The sequence below is a fragment of the Protopterus annectens genome, chromosome 14.part0 (assembly GCF_019279795.1).
Source record: "Protopterus annectens isolate FY-2018-M chromosome 14.part0, PAN1.0, whole genome shotgun sequence".
NCBI lineage: Eukaryota > Metazoa > Chordata > Ceratodontiformes > Protopteridae > Protopterus > Protopterus annectens.
This window is the reverse complement of record NC_056748.1, coordinates 314,792,127-314,806,315: the sequence shown is the minus strand read 5'-3', so window position 1 is coordinate 314,806,315 and position 14,189 is coordinate 314,792,127. Positions and strand designations below refer to the sequence as shown.

General features: G+C 37.0%; 1 protein-coding gene across 1 annotated transcript in view; it reads left to right on the top strand.

Annotated features, from left to right (window-relative positions):
• The window catches only part of LOC122788658 (deleted in malignant brain tumors 1 protein-like), a 1,289,564-nt gene that overhangs the window by 545,305 nt on the left and 730,070 nt on the right, over positions 1–14,189 (top strand). The window lies entirely within an intron of this gene.

Here is a 14,189-nt window from a genome sequence, read left to right as displayed (position 1 = left end):
TTTCCCAGTAAACAAATGTCAACAAATAAAATAAATAAATATATGTTATTGCACACCAAGCAGGCAGCTAACCTTTTGCACATATGCAAATTAGCTGCATAACAAGAACTTAATGCAGTTCAGACATAGCTGTAATATTTACCGAAGTCACCTACTGAAACTATGCAACAGAACAATTGTAAAGGAGCACTAGCTAGAGAATCTATGGTAGTTTTAGGGAAGCTTAGTTTATGATCCTGTCACTGTTTGAGTTGTCCAAATGAAAAAGGAATATCACACCAGTCCTGCAGAGTAATAAATCCCAAATCAAACCAAATAAATACTCATCAAGAACTATACAGAGGTTGACTTTAATAATAATAATAATAACACAAACAAGTCCAATTAAATAAGAATTGTGTTGTCATGCTATACTTGAGGCAATTCTTTGACTACATACAAGTACACACACACACACACACACACACACACACACACACACACACACACACACACACACACACACACACACACACACACACTCACACACACGCAGGTATATACAGCCCATTCAACATTTGGGGCATAGACTGACCAGTAATATGACAGCTTTAGCTTATACTTCAGTTTTAATTCACTGTCACCACAATCAGATACAATTCCTAAAATGCTACATCTCTGCAACTCTCCCCGGGAAAGTCTTCCATTCCCATCTATCATCAGTTATGAACATCATCCCACGATACTAGCATTTAACTGCTTGAAGTACTCACCTGAAGAAAATAACCCATTTGTTCTATAATATCTACTTAGAAGGATTGATGTTTATCTCTTTTCAACAATAAGTAGCAAACTACTCCAGTGCATCCCAAATATCATGGTCATTTGAAGTAAAGAAATGACATTTCCCTGCAGATAACAAAACTACAGCCCTGATGTCACCATACTATATATTCTGCAAATGTTGTCTGCACCTTGATATCATGTCTGCAAATGTAACATATTGGAGAGGGAACAAGGCATTATATTGCCACCATGAATTTATTCAGAGTTACACTAAGAATGCTAAACTGCATGGAAAGCAGCAGTAATCACTGGAATCTCTATTGTTGTGGCTCTTCCTTCAAGACATTTACACAGCATAAACCTTCTCTAGGGCTACAAAGCAGATGTAGATAGTAGTGGAACAGACCCTCCAGTATACATACAAGGACAAACAATCGATCTAGTGTTCCCTTTTTAGGGTGGAATCATCAATGTCCCACCTGAATTAGAATTGAAACTATCAGTTGAAGTTTCTTTTCCAGGTGCTGGAATAGGCTTTTGCATGTAAGCTAAGAATCATGGTTCCTCTATAACTGATTATTTTATTCCACAGTGGCTGCATAACTAGATATAACATCACCCATTAAGAATCTCTGATTCAAAATTATTCTTTGCCATATAAGTATAGGTTCTTGTAACGTTTCCCAGGTTAAAGTTCCCTGCAGGAATACCTCTATCTTTTCTCCTGATGAGCACAAAGCCCTGAAGGAACTTTATAATAATAATAATTCCATATGGATGATGAAACTCGGCAAAGTGGTGGTGTAGTTATCATGAATTATTTTGTTTCTAGCAACTTTTATACAACTGTTTTTAAAAATGAAATTATATAGGCCACAAAAGAATTGATTTAATCCTGAATGAGTTTTTAGAACAATCCTGTTATCTGCCTTTGTTTAACTTTCTTATGATTAAATGCCCAATTAGATGGTACATTTTGCCATACCAAAAGTCTATAAAGCTCCCTTTAAGAAATATCATTGCTGTTGGGGTAGTAAAATAAAGCCCATGGCTGTTTTTATTGATCAGAAGTTGAAGGGTATTTTGGATTTGTTTCCATCAGTATTCAGGGAAAATTTGCTGCAAATTCAACATTGTATGAGTAGTTCAAACAATATTCTTGTTATGGCTGATATTCAAAATGTATTAACGGTTATTCCATAATCCCTGTGCATGGAATGGTTCTGGGACATTCTTACAGAAACAAAATTTGTAACAGATAAGGACATTCATTTTATATGTTATTTGATGGATTTTATTTTGATGAATTATTCTTTTATGTTTAAAGATGAGTTTTTTAGACAATGTTCAGGTGTTTCTATGGCTGCTGGGTCGGTACCCATTTTTGTTAACTTTGTGTTTTTTGGTGGGGGGGGGGGGGCGGAAACGGATGTTTTTTAAGAATCCACTATTTAAACAATTTAAGTTATGTGCACATTATTTGGATGATTTATTTATCTTATGGGGTAGGAATTTGAATGATTTGAATGCATTGTTTTCAGGAATTAGAATGAAGTACTGATTTTTTTAAAAAAAATTTTATGCATAATTAGATGTTGGTATTTTTTTAGATATCATGATTTATAAAAGTAATGACAGACTCTTTTGAATCAAATACTTTTAGGAAGCCTACCTTTTCTAATTTGTATTAGCATTTCCACACTAACAATCTGAATTGGGTGAATAGGAGCATTGCAAAACAGCAGTTTGTCAGACTATTTAATTTTTAATGAGAATATACATATTCTCAGACCATTATTTATTTGATAAACAGTTTATCAATAAACTTACTAAAGGTCTGATTAGTGAAATTAATTTAAGGGATTATATTGTTTTGCCCATATTTTATGTAAAGCAGTTTCCACTGGAAAGAAAGAGCTTTTCTCCTTAGGCCTCCAATGAAAGGTTTTTTTTTTTTTTTGAACAAATAGTCGGACAAACCTGGTAAACAAAAGCAAAATAAATATTAATAAGAACAGTAGTTTGAAATATGATTCCCCAAAAAAGTTATGTGCCTATCCAATGACAATTCTGGCATCAGGACTATATTATTGAAGCATTGCCATGATTTTAATTATTTTGAAAACTTGGGTACTATACCAAAATGTTATTACAAAGTTAGCAATAGTATTAGATATTGAAGGGTAATCAAGCAATAAGAACAGCAGCACCAAGATTTTTCAATGTGTCAGCATAACTATAAATTAATTAATGTTAGCAATGATGTTATTAATGGAGGAAAAAATACACCGATGGATAATATAACTGTAACACACATGATGTTGTTTACTCAGCTACATGTACATCATGTTCATTTTTTTATGTTGTTTAAACAGAAAAAAAAACTAAAAAATAGACTATACCATCATGTTTATACCATCTGCAAGCAAGATAAAATGTACGCCCTTGCAAGACACAATAGATTTTAACAATTTTCATTTTTTTTTGTTCTTGAGAAGGTTCTCTATTTGTAAAGGAGTGGTGATTGCAGAACCAGTTGCTTAAAAGGGAATTTTTTTAGCAACTAACACTGGAAGCAGACAAGCCACTAGGCTTCAATGATTATGTGTCAATCAACTGTATTTATATAGCAAACACAGCAGAGTGAAATTAATGTTATTGATATTTTATTGTCACAGTTTTAACAATTTTTATTTAAACATGATGGTGACCCCATTTTACTACTTTGCTAAAGTCTAAGTCTTTTAGATGAAGGCACTAATTCAGTGAATTGTCCTGCTTGATCTATATACACTTTTGTTTTTACTTTTTTTAATTATTATATCTTGGTCTAGTGGCTGTGCTTATGCACTTTAATTTTACTATAAATGGAGCCTTAACAATTTGGTTTCACAAATGACTGCAAAGCTGAAAAATAACAAGTAAGAATGCAAGGACACCTATTATAACCATCTGTCAAAAGTGGAGTCTTTTAAGGCTTTTCCTTTGGACTACTCTATTTTGGCATCTTTTTATCAGATGTCAGAACTGTCTCGGTTGTCAGGCTCACCAAATATGTAGATTACTGCAAACATGGAAGCAATATCCTTAAGCCCACTGAGACCACCTCTCTTCACATCTCTCTTAGCACTGAAAAAGAATACTGGCAAAGCAATGATCATGCGTTCAAGGGGTGACACCCCTGCATTGGCCCAGTAATCAGGGAGCCTCAATCCTCACCACTGGCAACAATGAGGGATGTACACAATGGGAGGATGACAAGTACACACACAGTAAAGTGCAATTTACCTTAAGAGCAGACAGAGACAACAGTCAGTCTAGGACTGATTTTTCCCTCTTTCTCCAGATCCCCATTAAGACTCCCCATTGGCACAGCTATAGCGTTGAGATCTCAGCTGAGTGGTCAAGCCAAAACCTCCAGCACCCTCTCTGTCCAACCAGTGCTTCATGTCCCTACCCCAATAGCTGACACACACACACTTTGAGGTTTGATTTATATACAAACACACACACACACACACACACACACACACATACACACACACACACACACACACACACACACACACACACACACACACACACACACACACACACACACACACACACACACACACCTGGGAAAGGCTGGCACAGGTTTACTAGCTATGCCCCCTTCTGCCCAGACTATAAGGTAGTTATCACTGCCACCAACCACTCTTATCAGCTACTCAAGGCCCTTAACAAACAGTGTCCAATCCTACTGTGTAAAAATACTAATAATCAAAATGGTAGTTTTGACCAAGCAGCAAACTAAGCAAATCCAATAACGGACACACAGAGTCGATGAAAAAACAAGTTTATTACTCCACACAAAGCTTTCGGGAAGGTCCCTTTTTCAGTGTGTATGCATTAGTTAAAATCAACAGCCACTTTATACAATTCAAAAATACAACAGCCAAATAGAAAAACACATTCAATCAATCAAGTTATTGAAGGATGCTTCCAGCATAAATCTTAAGGTGAATGTGACCAATTTATGGTCTTATTTGACAAGGGAAGAAGTTACAACTAGTAGGGAACAGAGCTGATCCATACTGATGAGAACCAAGTGCAGAATTCTGTCTCTCTTAGTTGAGGTGAGGGCTAGCTGGTCAAACGAGTTTGTATTTATAAATTCCAAAAATCTCTGGGTATACATTTATGGGATGCATAAGTTCCCCAGCTGAAGGAGGGATAGTTGTACTCTCCTAAGAGAATGGTATCTGGATGAATGCCTAAAAAGTCTAGGGAATAGGAGGTATGAGTAAAGGGGATATTGAGGAGGTCTTGTGGTTGGCAATGGTGTGATAAAGAGTTTTATTAATATTAATCTGGACAAGGAGGAGTTTCAGGTCATTATCCTGTGTCTGGGGGTGAAATTTTGTTTTATAAATATAGAAGCAGTACCACCTTTAATGCCATCATCTAGTGTGGCAGACCTAAATGTGCTGTAGGCATTAAATTCTTGCACTGTTCGGGTGCACTCCATGGTCTTGAACCAGGTCTCCATGGCAATGCATATATCAATGCATGCCAGGGTAAGGTGTGCCTGAGAGGAATGCAGGTTTTGTTAAGGCTCCCAGTTTTTGAGTAGCAGTACCTTTATGTTATTTACATTCTGTTTTGTTATGTTGGAAACTTTTGAAGACTGGCGTTCTCTAAAAAAAGGTACACTGGGGTGGTCCTGATCTTTGTCAATTCACAAAAGCTTTGGGAGAATAGTTGTAGCCTATCTCTAGTGAAGCACTTAGGACTGAATGCCATTTCTTCCCATGCTGATATATATCGTACCCTCTTTGAATGAAACCAGAAACTAAGCCAAATGGTGAAGCCAATAATCTTTTGCCTGTATTGAAACTTCATTCCTAGTGAAAGGAAAGTGCTTCTCAGTGCTAGGCTCATACCTGCCTCTGAGACCTACTCAGAAAGCACTATCATGTCTCTCTTCATATAGTCCAGCGAGTTACATCTCAGGGCATTTACTCCCACGTATACTATGACTAAGTCATGAGTGTACTTGTGTTACAGGAACTTGAGTGTGTGATGTAATGTCACATGACATTCTCTGCTGGATGCTCTCAAATCTTTATTCTCTGGAAAGCTGTGGAAAACTAATCAGAGGTCATCATCCACTCCCACGTACCAAAATTAAAAATGCAGAATGATAGTACTTAGAGTAGCAAAGACCAAGTTTAAAAATGCCCCCTTAAAGCAGCATGCAACACACCACTTTTGCTCTTATCCATAGTGACTTAAATGCATAAAATAGTAGTGTAAGTAACCATACCATAACAGCAGGTGTTCTAATATATTAATGTCGCAGTAGTCCAAAGTCAGTGGGTTATATCCTGCAAAGAATATGAACACTGGCTAACTTTCAAAGCTTCAGTGCACCTTCCTCATTACCAAACTGCCAGTGGTTTGAGCTGAGCCACACAAAAATGTCGTTTGGCTCGTAACATCTTCAGAGCTTTCCTGCCTCACGAAGGAAGGCTATAGCTCTGAAACGAAATATGCTAGTAAAAGGGCAAACACAAAACACATGTAGCTATGTACACAAAGTATACATATATATATATATAATTGCACTCTTAAACAGCGAACATTTTTCAGGCTGTGAATAACAGAGATGAATAACAGAGAACATAGCGGTGCATTCTTAGAGTTGGCAGGGGTGGGGGCGCAATGCTGCTTACCCCCCCCTGAAAAAAAGTGAATTATAATTTTTGTTGTTTTTGATCATTTTAAATTTGATCTAAAATGATCTTGCTTTGATTGTTCTTTATTGTAAGTTCAAAGTTTGATGAGACACTCATATATAGATACAGACTGATATACACCCACACCCATACAATACAGCAAAACCAGAAATAATAAGGATGGAGGGAGGGGACAGCTACTGCGACAGGGATCTATTAGAACATCTACTATTATGGTAAGATTATTTGGACTACTATGTTCAAAACTGCTGATTTTATTTTTATTAACAGAAAGTCTGACAGTGGGATAATAGCCTATTTTCATTTGAAGTCCAGGGGAGAAAAGCTCCGAAAAGAAGTTATCATACTGCGGTAATTGCCAAAAACAAGAATATAGAGACAGTATTCTACATAGATAAAAGAACATTATAGCATATTATTCTAGAAGTGAAAAAATGTTAGAAAATAAATTCAATAAAATATAAAAACAGTTAAAATGAGTATTAAAATAATGTATATGTACATTTGTAGGGTGGAGAAAAAGCTGAAATAGAAAGGGGTTTAACCAAGGGGGAGCATATACTTAACTTGTGATTTGAAACAGGTGATATTTGGATTTGATTTCAAAGCTAGAGGGATGGCATTGCATAGTGTGGTGTTACTGTTTAAATACAACAAATCACTTGCAGTATTGTAAGGTTTAGTTATAGTGTAATGATTTGTCTTTGGAACATAAGGCTGTACATCAGAAGTAGGGTTGTATGAAACTGTTTAAAGCTAGACAGTTTTCAGGCTTATAAATAAGATTATGAACTGCTTTAAGTTTAGATAATGACAGATAATGTGACAGTTCTAACCAATTTAGTTCCTTGAGAGGTAAACAGTGGTGTGACCTATAGAGATGGTCAGAGGCAAATATGGCAGTTTTGTTGCAACATTGGTAGAGTTTAGATAACAGTGAAGGATGAATTACAAAAATAGAGGATGCATAAAGGAGTGATGGAAGTATGAAGGGTGTGACTATATGTCAACCAAGTTTGTCAGCAAAGAAGGCTCTTGCTATATATATATATATTTAACCAAATTTTTAGTGAGATTTTTTTCCATCGCTTGTGATATCTGGAGGTCAGACTGTATTGGATTTTCAATAAGGGCACTAAGTAGTTTTAACTGGTTTGCCAGTCCAATCACTATGTTGGCAGAGGTGAGACGAAAGGAGACTTTCAGCAGCTTTTCTAACCTCCTTTAAATCACTGGTGCAGTCGTCTAAGCTAAGCATAGCTTAAAAACATACTGGGAGGAGGAATTAGTTCAAGATTCCAAGGTACCCTAGAGAATGGTCCCAGCAAAGCTTGTACTGGTCCTTGAAAAGGAATCCCGCTTGTAATGCTTTGTAAAAGTCTGTGTGCAGAGGACCAAGTTGCTGCATCTAAAATACTTCTAAAGTCCATCCCATTCCAGAAAGCAACCAAAGATGCCAAAGCCCTGCCTGAAAGTGTCTTGTTTTGGTGGCAAAAGCAAAAAGAAATAGCAGGAGACAACCATCTCAAAACTGCCTGCTTTGAGACTGTTTGTCGTTTTTTCTTACCTTCTAAAGAGACAAATACAAATAGCTCATCAGATTTCCTGAGGGATTTAGTTTTGTCCAATTAGTATTTGAGCTGCCTGTGGACATCTAGAATATGACGGATTATTTCTTCCTCATTTTTAGGTTCTGGAAAGAATGGAGGGAGATTACTAGATTGCCACAATGTCAACTCTGAAACCACTTTAAGGATAAAAGGATGATTTTATCATCAAAGAAACCATGTCCTTGTAAAAAATAAGGTAGTGTTGATTCGATATAAGAGCTTGTAACTCAGGTACTCTTCTTGCTGACATTAGAGCAATGAGTAGTAATGTTTCCAAGTCATGAACCTCAATGTAGTCTGATGAACTGGTTTAAATGGAAAATATATATTTTTTCAAGCAGAAAGTTAAGATCCCAGGGAAGTGCCACCTATTTTATCAGCAAATGGATGTGTAAATACCCTTTTCAAAACTGCTTGGCTTGAGGACAGGTAGCAAATGGTTGGAGGGGTCAAAGGGCAAACAAGCAAAAGTGCCCAAAAGATGAATCTTGATAAATGACTAAGAAAGGAAAGAGGATAATAACCTACACAAATAATCAAGAACCAGAAGCATCTTGGCCTTAAATGGTTTCCTGGTTCTTAGAAGGGCACAAACTAGAAAATCTCTTCCATTTAGGTGAAAAGATTTTCTTGTCAGCCTGCGTTAATACCTGCTGCATGATGTCAGGTAAAAAGGTGCCTGAAGGATATCTAAAGTTTACCATCCATGTAGATAACTGAAGTAATTTCAGGTTGTGTGCGTAAATTCAGTCTTTGAGGAAATGTGTGTTGACTGCCCATGGTCAATTTCCAAAGAAGGGAGAGCCACTGTTGCATAGTGCAAAAGGGATTCACCACTACTATCTTTGCAGATTCATTCTGGATTTTTAAATGAACCATTTATATCAGAAGAAAGGGTGGAAAAGCAGACATGAATATTCCCTTCCACAGGATTGAGAAGGCATCTCAAATAGAAATTCTTTAACTGTCTGTTTTAAAAGGAAATTTATTTGAGGTGAGACCATCATTAGGGATATCTTCAAGGCAAATCTGCTTAATCTTATAGAAGACCTATGCAAAATTTCCAACAATCTCTTGCAAATGGACTCAACTGAGAGGGCTGGTGCATTTGCCTTTGACTTTCACCAGCACCTGAACCATTGCACAGAAGTCAGTACCCATCGCATTAAATATATCTGTGAATTAAGGAATAAATCCATCTGGTGGAAGTACTGTATTAACAAACTGTAGAACAAAAGAAGAAAAATAATGAAACATTACAAGATATCCTGAACATATCCTGAACACATCCTGAACATATCCTGAAGATATCCTGAACATATCCTGAACACATCCTGAACATATCCTGAAGATATCCTGAACATATCCTGAAGATATTCTTCCTCAAGACTGCACTGAAACATGCCAGCAACAAACTTAAAAACACTATTAGAAAATACAACGCAAGTATAAGCTGAAAGTTGTAGGAGACTAAAATCTTTTTTTAGTTATGTCAGACAACCAAGGAATAATGTCCAACATGGGCACAGTGCTATTCCATAGTAACACCCATTCTGACCCCAAGTATATAGCTAATATATTAGCAGACACATTTAGCTCTAACTTTGCTTCTCCTACTTACTCTTTTGCCCCCACTATTCCTGAAAGTTTAGATTCCCCTGTAATTACCTTTGAACAATTCTTAGAAACCCTGTCAAATTCTAAAAATAATACTTCCATGGAACCAGATGACATACCAGACTGTATTCTCATTAGTGTCTAGTATGCATTTTCTCAGCTTATACTTAAACTATTCAGCCTCAGCCTATCTACAGGGTTTGTTATTGAAGTCTGGAGAACAGACACCGGACTCCATTACACAAGGGAAGCCATCACTACAGACCCAGATAATTACAGACCCATCAGCCTCACTAGTCTTATATGCAAAGCCACGGACTGTATCACAGCAGAAAACATTTATGCAGACACTGGCAATTTAACTGATCCAGACAACAATCATTTTGGTTTTGGGAAGGGCAGTTCCTCTCCTGAGCCTAGTTAGCTTCTTTGAAAAGGTTATAGGGGCTGTAGACAGTGGTCATTCTGTGCACACTGCTTATCTCAACTTGGCCAAGGCTTTTGACACTACCACCCATGCTGGTAATATTGAAAAAGTAGACAAGCTTCATGTAAAACCCTACTTTGTCACTAGACTGCAAATTGGCTATCCAATAGATCTTAACTTGTGATACTTGCTGGTTTTCTCTCCAAATATAAATTTGTAACTAGTGGGGTGCCACAGGGATCCCTTCTGGGCCTTCTCCTTTTGGCATTTATTTTGCAAACATCCAAGAAGTATGGTTGGCTAAGTTTATTGATGACTTCAAGCTAGGTACTGTTTATCCGCTCATCCACTGATATAAAACATCTCCATCAAGGGCTGGAATATGCACATATGTGGTGTATGAAGAATGGTGAAAAAGTGAAAACTGTAGCATTTGACAGAAAGTTTGTTTCTACCTCAAATGTTATAAATGGTACTCCTCTTTGGAGACATATGGTCATAAGAGACCCATGCACTTATGTGGATAGCTTTCTCTCATTCCAGCACCATGTTTTCACATAGTCATGAAACCCTTCTATCTGTCCCAGTTAAGTTCCAAGGCAATATCTTCAAGATTCAGAGAACTCATCCTACAACTGTATCTTTGCTCATCAGACCCATCAATAAATACAAGGCCCGCTTCGATATGAACAAATCCAAGTGTATTGCTTAACAGGAATGGACCCAAAGATTTCTAACCAAGAAAATTAAGAGACTTAAATCCTTCAGCTACCTGTAGCCTTCACTGAGGTGATCTTTGTCTCACTTTCAAACCTTGAAAGACCCAGTCTTATCTGACCTCCTATTTCTTCACTAAACAGGTGGCTGTACAAATACCTGCACAAAGGACGTAAATCTACACCAACAAATAAACAACACTCATTCGAAAGATAGGTTGCTAACTCAATGTCCTATGGAGTAAGTTACTAATACAGGTCAAGCAAAGTACTACTTTGACTATTTTTAAGGCTGGTCTTGATGACTGGATAGGTAGACACAAACTTACACCAGAGTTATCATGTACAGCCCAGCTCGATTTGGAAGGTGAGCACTATGAAATGCTTCAAAAGGGCAGTAAGAACTTTTACATTTGTCTGATTAAAGGTATATATGGCTAGGCATTGTGCGGTCTGTGTGATCTCCTGCCTAGCATGTTCCTATGTTCTCCACAGCTGGTACAGTTCCTGGAAGACCCCTGAGTGCATGATGAAATATATGTAGCCAGAAGAGACAAATGGAAATGAATTGTTAACTCCTAGGTTAAAACATAAATAAATAAAATATAAATAAATACATAGTTAGATGCTGAAATTTATATATATATATATATATATATATATATATATATATATATATATATATTTCTATATGAAGATAATATAATATATACCAGACTGTACAGATAAGTACAGCAGTGGTTTACACTCCAAAGACTCAACATCCACTATGCGCGAGATGTATGTTACCTTTTGACCAGTTCTTTAGGGTCTCTAGTAGTGTAAGCAAAGATGCTGTATTTATGAAACAGGTAAAGCAATGACATCTAAATTTCTTAGCAGTGACTACAGTTTTGATTAAATACGTGCAGTCTGTATTAAAGTTATTTACATTATTCCACAATGACTTCACTGATGTCTAGATAGCAGAAGGAAAAAGGAAAGAAAAATCAAAGGAAACAAAGTTCCACGTGTCACTGCCTGCAGAGATGTTATAAACAGATTGCAAGTCTGTTATAGAGTACCAGCTTTTGCTAGAGATTGATACTGACAACAAAACATGACAGAAATAAGCCCATGTTTATATACAAAGAGTACAGTAACATTACACAGAGGCTGGAAATGATTACACTTTCCCTTGTATGGGGAATTTTACAGCTCTCAGTTGTCATTTAATTCAGAGAGCATTCTAATTTTGCCTCATATATTTGATCTACCTGTCAGAAAAAACATTTCCTTATATTTCACTGGGGAAAACAGTCACTACAGAATGTCCAAAATTACAATTTTAGACTTCACAGCCTTTAGAAAATGCATGCTAATGCAAACATGTTATGTTTATACGAAATGCAAGGTTATGAGATCGGAGGCTATATCTGCCTTGCCAGTAACCTCTCTCAGGCCCTACCAACTTTTTTAAGGAGGGAAAAGTCTTGTATGCCCTACAGGATATTTTAGGGTATCCAGTCAATTTTCTACATTGTGTGTTTTAGGCTGAAAGGGAATTGCACTGCTTGAAATGCATAGGGACCCTATTTCAGACCAAGAGAAGGTGCCAGGTGATGAACGTCTTTCTCCATTTAGTTTTATTTATTCTGTGATACAAATTCAGATTTGTTTTTCTAGTGCTGATTGCACCATTTGACACATCAAGAAAAAGGAGGCCTTGGATAATGGGATCCCTGAGGACACAGAAAGCAAGACACAGAAAGCAAGGCACAGGTCTCTCATTAGGAGTCAATATAACACTGAGCGCAGTGAAAGTGATTACAGCCTGCTAGCTACTATTTTTGTGGTTTTGTGATTACAAATATTGTTTGTTAGGAATCCTTTGTGGTCTTTTGAAATTTTTGAACTCTGTTGTGAGACACATGGCAAAGGGTGTATTATATTCTATGACAGGTTTAACCGGGACAGAGTATAGCAAAACAATAACTTCTCTGGCTTTGAAAGAGATGCCCTTTGTGATTAGTTGTGATATACAGAAAGACTTCCTGACTATGGTTGCTACATACTGATCAAAGGAGAGGGTGTCCGGTTCTCTGATGGCAGACTCATTGTAGAGTAGGATGTCACTGATGCAGTAGGTGGTAGAAATCTGTTGTTTTGCTATGATATTACATTTTTAGTGTTATATTTGAGTCCTTTCTCAGTGTACCAGGTATTTATGTGTGATAGTTTCATTTGAAATTGTAGTTGAGGGCTGGTATAATGGTTAAGACGTTTACCTCACAGACAAAAGATACAGGTGCTGATTCTCACTAAGGGAAACCGGTTAGGCTTAAAAGTCTACAAGAGCAGCTAGCTTAGTACTTACCTATGAATGGAATTTATATAATTTGTTGATTTGACAATTATTTTTAACTTTCAATCATCAGCAAACATAGTCAGCCAGGGACCCTTGCTGTCAGTGCTCAGATCAGAGAAATAAATACCAAAAAGAAAGAGATCCAATATGGACCATAGGGGAACATCACTGGTCACATTTTCCATAAGTGAGGAGGTCTCACTGACCCTGACAACATGCATTCTGTCCTTGAGCCAATTTGCAATCCACCTTACTACATAAGGATCTATGTTTAAGGCTATCAGTTTGATTACAATCCCATGTGTGGTATGGTATCAAATTTGTTCGATCTAGGTAGGCAATATTAACAGTGTAGCGTGGTCCATGGCCTATGTGGCCTTTTAAAGAAGTTCATGAGACTGAGGAGGCATGAACTGCCTTTAACAAATCTGAATTGTTGTGGTTCAAGCCTGATTAAATTCCTAATGCCCTGGTTTATGAGGTCAGTGATAATGTATTATATGGGCTTTGCAGTCAAGAATAATAAGAATAGTGGGTCTATAGTGGCTTGAGTCAATGATGGAGCCACCCTTATGAAGGAGCATCACCACCTGAGTGCATCATTGTTCAGAATCCTAGGTTGTTGCAAGGCTTAGGTTGAACAACATAAGGAGGGAATAAGCAATGCCTGCCTGTGATTGTTTATAACACAATGCCAACATTTTGTTGAGACCTATTAAGAGGTATCTTTGGTCTTGGAGAGCACTTTAAGGATATGGTTCTTGGAAATAGTTGGGGGAGGGAAGAATGACTCCAGTACATTTGGAGTGAGGATGATAGACAGCTTCAGTGGAGAAATTTGAAGCAAACATATTACTCAATACGTCAACAATGTCATTAGGATTTGAATAGGATGTGCCATAAGTTCTGAACAGTGATATAAACTATTTCTTAGCTTTCTAATGTAGATGAAGAAGTAGTTATAAT